This window comes from Penaeus monodon, unplaced genomic scaffold (genome assembly GCF_015228065.2).
Source record: "Penaeus monodon isolate SGIC_2016 unplaced genomic scaffold, NSTDA_Pmon_1 PmonScaffold_331, whole genome shotgun sequence".
NCBI classification, from domain to species: domain Eukaryota; kingdom Metazoa; phylum Arthropoda; class Malacostraca; order Decapoda; family Penaeidae; genus Penaeus; species Penaeus monodon.
In genome coordinates this window covers 1-10,242 of record NW_023658021.1, presented here as the reverse complement: position 1 = coordinate 10,242, position 10,242 = coordinate 1, and positions in this window count along the sequence as shown.

Sequence of the window (10,242 nt, the reverse complement as noted above, 5' to 3'; positions counted from 1 at the left end):
GAATCACTGCTAGGGATTACTCATGATGACAAAGTGTCCGCCTAACCTCGGCATCAATATGGGCGCCCTTGGTAAGAAAGGGGACGTCCGGTTGACTGAGGAAGTGTGTACGGGCCGGCGAAGACACAACACAACCAAAAGCACCCATGATGAGAAGTGGAATCACGCCCGAGAGAGAGCAGTCCGTACATCCTTCCCAAACATAACCAGACTTAGTCCTTTTTAAATGTTTAAAGTTATTTTATTTCTCTACAGACATTCCCTCACCCATCATCCCATACATAAAGAAATAGACGAGTAAGTAATACGCTATAATTACTGTACATTATAACAGTCGTTTAATACTGTACATGTTTTTGTTATCATTAACTTTTCCTATGGGGTATGCATATCATACATATTTCATTTCCTTAATCATACAGCTCGTTCCTGAGTCCTCAAGGACGGTCGTATTGATCCCGATCCGCTGCAAGCATCGAGTTAAAGAAATGAAGCAGCCTTCAGTTCTCCTGTTTTACAGACTCTGTAGATTGCTTTAAAGGGCAAACATAACAGTATATAGCCTTTGGGTATTGAATTATAGTATCATATCATACTCCTTAGGTACTCACTTTAGTCGATACACGGGGATACTCTCAGTAAGCTGAAAGTTGATGCAAACGACTGAGAAAGTACCCTATATGTTCCTATATAGCGTCGTGTATTTATGTAGCTATAAGCTGTATCTTAATATAAATTTGAGCACAGGGACAGGTCGTATGTAAAGGACTGATAAAAGGAAAAAGGCATAAAAAATTTTAGAGATTTTTAATTATCCTATTATTTGGTGTCCCTTAGAAATTTAGTACCACAAAAACACACACACACACACACACACACACAACACACACACATATACATAAATATATATATATATATCTATATAATATATATATATATTATAATTAATATATATACGTATAATACTTTTCTCTCTTTCTCCTTATATATATTATATATGTATAGTATATAATATTATATAATATATTAAAATATATATATATATATATATAATATATATATATTATATATATATGTATATTTTATATATATAATTAATAATATATATTATATATATATATATATTATATATATATATGTATATATATATATGAAAAAAACTCACAATACAAAAAATAGAAATTTTTTTATTGTGGGTATATATATATATTTTTATTATATTTATAATTATATTATATATTTTATATATATGTGTGTGTGTGTGTGTGTGTGTGTGTGTGTGTGTGTGTGGTGGTTGTGTGTTGTGGTGTGTGTATATTTACTATATACATATATATATTATATATATATATATACACACACCACACACACACACACACAAAACACACACACACACACCCACAAAATAAATATATATATATAATATATATATATATATTTTATTTTATATATTTCCCACATAAAAAATCTAGTTTTTGTATTGTGAGTTTTTTACATATATATATATATTTATATATTTTATATATATATATTATATTATTATATATATACATATATAATTTACACCACACACCACAAATTATTGTGGTGTGTGTTGTTTATATATTCTTATATGTAGTTAAGGTACTCTTCCTCTCCTCTTTCTCTTTATCTATATCTCTCCTGGTATGTATACATATATGTATAATGTAATATATTTTTATATATATATGTATATATATATATAATATATATAAAATATATATATTATATATATATATATATGTATATATTGCATAAGATTATCATCTTTAGCAGTTTTCATTATGATATGATTAGTGTTTTTAATAGATAAACGGTGTGAGTGTTTTATAGCCTTTACACATATATTTCAAATAAATATATATGATATGTATATCTTTTCTCTCTTTCTTATCTTCTGCCATTTTACAAAATATATTACAAAATAAAGGGGAGATATAGATAAAGAGAAGAGAGGAGAGGATATGTACCTTTAGCTACATAAAGAAATATAAACACACACATATAGTATAATATATATAATAATAATTATATATATATATTATATTATATTTTATTATATTTATATATTATTATATTATATATATATATATTATATATATATAATATATATATATATATTTTATTATATGAGTGGTGGGGTACTGTTATGCATTTATCATAACCCCACCAACACACACCACACACACACCACACCGTTTATATATTTTTATATATATAATATATAATCTATATATTTTATAATATATTTATATATTATATATATATATATATAAAATAATATATATATATTATATATTTTATTATATTATATATATAACTACACAGACATTTATAACACACACACACACTCACACTGTTGTGTGTGTGTAGTTATATAATATATATATTGCATATTTAAATGTGTGTCTAATCATGATATTATATATATATATATATATATATTATATATATATATATATATATATATAGATATTATATATTGCTCCCATATATATATGCTTCTAAGTATATACCAGCAATCACATACACATATAGATAAATATATAGATAGGTGCACGCACACACACACACACACACACACACCACATATACTCACACACACACATATGTACGTATGTAGAAATATACATATATATATACATATATATATTTATATAGTATTAACACACACACATACATATATACACATGTGTGTACGTAAATGTATGTGGTGTGGTGCAGAGAAAAGCAGAGACAAGCAGAAAGAGATGAAAGAGTGGGAGATGAGACAATCTGTATTAACGTTCACTCAGGTGGAAGAGAGAAAAGACCGCCATAAAAACAAGAGAGAGAGAGAGAGAGAGAGAGAGAGAGAGGGGGGGGGGGTAGAGGTGAAACAAAGACAAATATGTGAACATCAAAGGAAAAAAAATCATAAATTAAATATTTCCTTTGGCATGCCAAATCGAGGGCTTTAGACGTAGCTTTCTCTGCACGCTATCGAGATGAGGGTTCCATGTTCTATAATTAAGTTAATATTTTCTAAATTTTGACAATAAACTATTCAGAATTAGCCTTTAACACTCTGATTATGTTGGCAAGGTTGCTACGGCTTTTCATTCCTGAACGCAATTTTACATTGAACCTGGCGATTTTGACTGTGATTTGTACCATTGGCCCAGTTCACACTTGCTAAGTCAACCTGGACGTCCCTACCTAACCTAACCTACCCTAACCTAATCTAACCTAACCAAGGGCGTCCATATTGATGCAGAAGTCAGTGCGGATTCTTTTTCATCACGAGTAAGCCTGTAGCAGTGATACCCACCTCAAGCCATCCTACAGCCCAGGCTTCTGAGTAGTCGGATTACAGAGTCGAGCCACCAACCTCAGCCATTTAGGAATGGATAGTAAGATCGTTTGAAAGACCAGCGTTTATTTTCAAGGAGCTAGGGGAAAAAAAACACCCTTAATTGGGGTTACGTGTAGAAACCTTAGTAACGTAATCCTTATTAATTCTTTATATTGATCTATACTAACGCCCTTCTCTTATAGTAAAGTACTCTAAAATCTTAGTAAACATACCACTGAAAAGCTGAGAAAACAAATAGATTGATGTGTAGATGTAATAATATTAACAAAAAAAAAAGTTTAGTTTGAACTGATAGTGAATCACTCAGATGCCCCTGTGATTTAAATCAGATCACATGTTTCACGGTATATTTATGCTGTCTTGGTTGAACCGGATGACTGAGTATATTTTTGTACGTATTGTTACGCCGACCGCCTCGTCTCTCTGCCACCAACACAAGGCAGGCTAGGCAGACGGCGTGCTATCCACAGGGTCGTGAACACTGAACAGCTCCAAGAGGCACCGAGCACCACAGCGTCCAGAACACCACGAAGGGAAGCGCCAAGTGGCGAGGCAGGGCACGAAATAAACACAAATTACAGTCTTTCCTTTATTTACACAAGTTATTACCCGTACACTTTTCTAAAGGCACAATACAGGGGGAAACCAGCATGTCACACTGCACGATACAGCTTATAACAGGGCAACACAAAGTATATCAGTTCACAAGGGCACACACGAGGTCTTCACAGGAGCAGCACCCACTCCGTCTCCTGCTTGTTCCTCCGCTCATAGCCAGCTGCTCTGACATACCTAAACCTGAAACAAACTACAGAAAATTTAAATAAAATTAGTCCTCAGGAACAAACAAAATTCTTTCAAACAAAAGTAACCGTAATTGAAAATCAGTTCTCAGAAACACAAAATCTTTCATCCAGCGCGGCTTTCTTCGCTCTCGCTGGGGTCGCTCTGGAGGAGGTGTGGGCGGCGGTAGATTGGCAGTGGCACCCATAGGGGTATCCCCTGCCCCAAGACCTGAGTCATGGTCACCATTGACGTCTGTTGCATCGCCCTCACCGTCCAAATGCTCGTCCTCATCTCGGTCAGCGTCTGCCACGTCCTCATCGCCGCTACTGGGGCTAACGTCATCTTCTTTTTCACCATGGCCCCAGGAGTAGCTTCCTGGCCCATGGTAACGCCACAGCCGGTCCACGTGGACAACCGACGGTCGTTTTCGCCCTCTGCGAATTCGATAGGTGACATCAGAGAGGGCCGCTACCACCGCGTATGCCCTTCCAGGGACTCTGTAGCTTCGGCGAGAGCCCTCGCTTCCGACGCGGGTTATGCAGCCACACTCTGTCACCTATGTTGTACCTCACTTCCCTCATGCGCCGGTCATAGGTCTCCTTCATGGCATGGCCGGCTACCTTGAGCTTGCCACGCACTCGTCGGTGCACCTCCGCCAGGTTAGCGGCGCTCCGGTGCGCCAAGTCCTCGAGGAAGTCAGGCAACGGCCCCACACCAACTCCTTGCTCCCCGACGACTCTTCTGGACACTCACACTTCCTCACAAGTGCCCAGCTTTGCACCAACTGGCACCTTCGGAGAAGTTAGCTACCAACACTGTAACTAACCCCTCCCCTGGTCCAACAAGGCTCCGCCCAACCGCTACGCCATCAGCCAGCTGCAGGTTTTGGATGGGTTCCACGAGGCCCTCTACTCCACGCATCACTCTTGATAGTCGACACCGGATTCTAGACTCTGTCCTGGGGGCAAGGTGCAGTCGCTCAGCCGTAACTACCTCTGCACAGCCAACCACTGGAAGCAGGGGCACATCTTCACCGTGCACCCTCACCAGCTTCCGTCCAAGGTCGACACGCCTTACTCTGCGTCAGGTAGTCAAGGCCCAGCAAACAGTGCTCGTCCAGATCGCCACATACACCAGCAGCCACTGCACCGTGCTGCCCACGCCAATACGAGCCTCCACTGGCCCCTTGAGCTGCACACCAATCCCACTCCTGACACCATTTGTTATGCCGACCGCCTCGTCTCTCTGCCACCAACACAAGGCAGGCTAGGCAGACGGCGTGCTATCCACAGGGTCGTGAACCTGAACAGCTCCAAGAGGCACCGAGCACCACAGCGTCCAGAACACCACGAAGGGAAGCGCCAAGTGGCGAGGCAGGGCACGAAATAAACACAAAATGACACTTTCCTTTATTTACACAAGTTATTTACCCGTACACTTTTCTAAAGGCACAATACAGGGGGAAACCAGCATGTCACACTGCACGATACAGCTTATAACAGGGCAACACAAAGTATATCAGGTCACAAGGGCACACACGAGGTCTTCACAGGAGCAGCACCCAACTCTGTCTCCTGGCTTGTTCCTCCGCTCACAGCCAGTTGCGTCATGTTTCCCAAGTCCCTTCATGTTAACACATGCCCAGGTCATCCTTTTCATGTTAACACATGTTTCGCACAGAGACAAAGACCCACTGGCATAGCAGTATATACTATATACTATATAGCCTATGCTATAATTCTGACAAAATAGACCAGTGATCTTGTAGAATGTAGTATTCATTAACTGAAAATTAATTGATTACCATGTCAGTGACATGATCTGAAAAAGGTCTTAATGTATCCAGTGCATCTTATGCTGTTTTTGCGATCCTGTTAGATATCAGAGAGTGGATCATGGATGTGATACACTTGCTGATATATCGAAGAATGTTCGTAAAATAATGTGTTATCTTAGATAATGAGACATTTATGATAGAAAAACAATACTGCAACTTACTTCTTGGTTTCGAAGTTTACACAGGATCGCAATTTACAGCTGCTAGACTTGATGACTCGAATCTGTAATCCGGCGACCCGAAGGCCTGGTCTTCAATATGGACATCCTTGGAGAACCAGGGAAGTTCAGGTTGGCTGAGGCGTGAACCGGGCAAAGGTGTATATATATATATTCATATAGGCCTATGTTAATGTGAATTCCATTTCACTTCAACGAAACATAACTTTCTGTGTAAAATTAAGGCATATTCATACAGGGATGTAAAAGAATTACTTTTTTTTCATTTCAAAAATGCTTATTCAGACAAACGTCTGCTACTACTGTTATCATTATAGATATCGCTGATGATTGAGGTGATTATGATTTAAAATTATACATTGTTGGAAGACAAACGAACCAAATCTGGCTATATGAAATGGTTACTATAGCCCAGGCCTCCGAGTCACTGGATTACAAAGTCGAGCCTCCAAGCCCAGCCAACGGAGGGTGCATGATAATTTCCTTTTTAACAACAAGAATAAATGTCTTCCTCCTATTTAAACATAATCATCAATGAAATCCACCATCCATTGCATATATCCTCCAATGAATTACAGTTCCATCCTGATTTCTCATTTCCAGTCACCAAGGTGCAGAGCAATACGTAATTGGGATAATTATAACAAAACTAACACATTCACAAGCAACATACACTCATATATCTTACGTACTTCTTTGAAAAGAAATTATTTTAAAATGTTTATCTCGACATTTTCATGACAATAAGATACAGTTACTTTACCTTTCCACATCTCGTTTATGAAAATTGTATATGGACAGTTTACATTAGATTTTTTATATATACATATGGAAAGAATAGTGATTTAACAATGTGTGAAAGTGTCCATGATCTATGGAGTCACTCATGCTTACTATACATTCTGACCTGATGTCCTTTCACATTTCAGCCGCGATAATTATATTTTATGCAAAATAATCATAGGAGTGAAGACAACCTGACTATGATATGCTGAACATATGTGAAGTCCCTATGCTTAAATACAGCTTCGGTATAGATTTGGTGGCTCTGCGGCTCGGGGGTCTGGGTTGTAGGATGGCTTGAGGTGAGAATCACTGCTGCAGACTACTCATGTTGATTGGTGTCCGCACTAAGCTCGGCATCAATACGGGCGTCCTTGGGAGCCTGGATATCCAGGTTGGCTAAGACGGTGTGAACAGGACACAAGTACCGTGTTGAGCAGTAGTGGGATCACGCCCGGAGGTATCGGCCTGCAGAAGCCCTGCCAAAGAATTAGACTTGGTACTTTTATATTACAATATATTTAGCTGATGCTGTCTGTTAACTCATATTACATTTTGTTTAATACGTAATTCCTATACATTTTTGTACATAAATTGGAATGATTTTACCAGAAATATTTGAAATGAAATCAGAATGCCTCTTCTAAGCACACTTTTCTAGTATCTCTTTCCTACTATTTATTCGGTAATCAGAAGCGTTTTAAACACATATACATATGAATACACACAAAAACATTTGCATAAACACACACATATATATATATATATATATATATATATATATATATATATATATATATATATATATATATATCCATATACATGTGTATACGGTGTATGTGTATGCATATGTGTGCATGCATGAAAGTATAAGTATATGTGTGTGCTTGCATGTGTGTATCCTAAATATTACGACACTGGTGAGAGTTAACTGTGAATTTATGCTATATTTTTTTATAAGCTAAAACTGCATTGGTTAATCTGGGTAAGTAACGTGTATTTATCAAGGATCTATGCATAAACAATACTGAAGCACAAATCTAGACAAAAGAATATTTAATAAATTTAATTATTTTATTACTTGATAATGGTGTGTAATATAATAAATCACTAGTATATGGCTAGCATATTCAGTGCATAATGAGTCTGATAGCTAGTGCAGAAATATGTGTGTAAATGATCAATTATTTACAACAGATACAACAGTATTCTTTATGGCAGTCAGCTTTATTTCGTGTTGCATTTTAAGGTGGCTGGGGTTGGTAGCTCGACCCCATAATCCGGCTGTGGGATGACTTGAGGTGAGAATCACTGCTACATGATTACTCATGAGACAAAGTGTCTGCGCTAATTTAGGCATCAATACGGGCGCCCTTGTAAGCAAGGGACGTCTAGGTTGACTGAGAAATTTGTATGGCCGGCGGGGACACAGCACAACCAAAGCACCCACAATAAGTGAAATCACGCCCGTGAGTGAGCAGTCCCTAGCCTCCTTCCTAGTATAACCAGATTTAGTAGCTTTAACGCTGAATCCATTTTATTCTTCTAAAGGCATTTCCTTTCCACAGAATACTATTTAACATGAAGATGTTGGACATCTTGAACAAAAGGAAACTAAAGTTTATTGGTCATCTGATGAGAAGTAAAAGTATTGAGAAAAAATTTCTGACAGGGATGGTGATAGGAAACAGAGGAAGAGGCAAACCGAGACAAGACTGAGCGACAACATCAAAGATCTTTGCGGGCTGTCGATGGTACAAGTGGGAAAGACAAGCGCCAGATCGAGTTGAGTGGCGAAGGATGGTGGAGAGGTCCACGGCTGCTCAAACATGAGCATACCGTTATTGATGATGATAGAATAGAGATATCTGAGTGGGAAGATACAGCTACTGTACAGCATACCAAGTAAGTTTATTATTGTTCATCTTCAATTATTATTATTATTTTTTTTTTCCTACAGGCATGCATATCATACATATCAACAATTCCTTAGCCTGCATTCAATACAGTTGTGTCTAAGGACGACTGTATTAATCCTACCCTGGTGCAACGCATTACGTTCAACAAGATCTTTCTGCTCACCTGGTTTACGCCTCTATAGATTCCCTAATAGACAAGTATAAAGGCTGTATAGCCCTTACTGATTCTGGGTGGCTGTATCTAACACCCCTTAGTTGCTTCACTTTAGTCATTGCAGAACAATGCCTCTTTGCAAACAAAAGAGCCCGGTTCACACTTACTCAGTCAATCTGGACGTCCCTTGCTTACCAAGGGCGCCCATAGGTCAGTGCGGTCTTTTCATCACGAGTAAACATGTAGCTGTGATTCCCACCCTACAGCCCAGGCTTCCGAGTCATTTTGATATGGATATTAAAATGGTTTTGAATAACAGTGTCTCCTTTTCCCTGGACAAAGGGGTAGGGGGGAGGTAGCTGCAAAAAACACCTTTTGTGGGGTTATGTGTGGTAACTTTATCAACATATGCCAATGCTGATTAGTGGTATGTGGAGCTTGTACATGTAAAAATGCAATTTGCATACCTACATGTCAGTGATGAATAGGTAATACATTTGCTGGTATATTGATAAAAGTTCATAAATCAATGAGTACTTGAGAATACTCATATATCTGTGACAGAAAATACTGAAACTGTCTAGTACTGAAGCTTCCACCGAATTGCACTTAAGTTAGTATAATATATTAAGTGGATCTTGTAAGGTTACCACACATAACCTCATTAGCTGCCCTTTGTCCATTGAAAAAAGAAACGCTGTTATGTAAAACGAATTACTATCCATTCCAAAATGCCTGGGGTTGGTGGCTCGACTCTGTAATCCAGCGACTCAGAGGCCTGGGCTGTAAGATGGCTTAAGATGGGATCACTGCTGCAGGACTTCTCATGTTGACTGGGTGTCCGCACTAAGCTCGGCATCAATATGGCCGTCCTTAGGAAGCCAGGGACGTCCAGGTTAACTAAGGAGTTGTTAACCGGGCCAGGGGGAAACACAGTAGCCAAAAGCACCCGTGTTGTGCAGTAGCAGGATCACACCCGAGAGTGAGCGGGCCTATAGTAGCCCTGTCAACATAGGCGGACTTGGTCCATTTAAATAACTTTATTAAGATAAATCACATAAATGATGTTTATATTACAAAATTATCCAATATATGTGAAATGTAAAAAAACAAAACAAAAAAAAAACTGCGATTTCACTTGAATATTTTGTATAGCTGAATTATATTGGATTACTATTTCTAAGCATTCTTAAATACATATTTCCTTT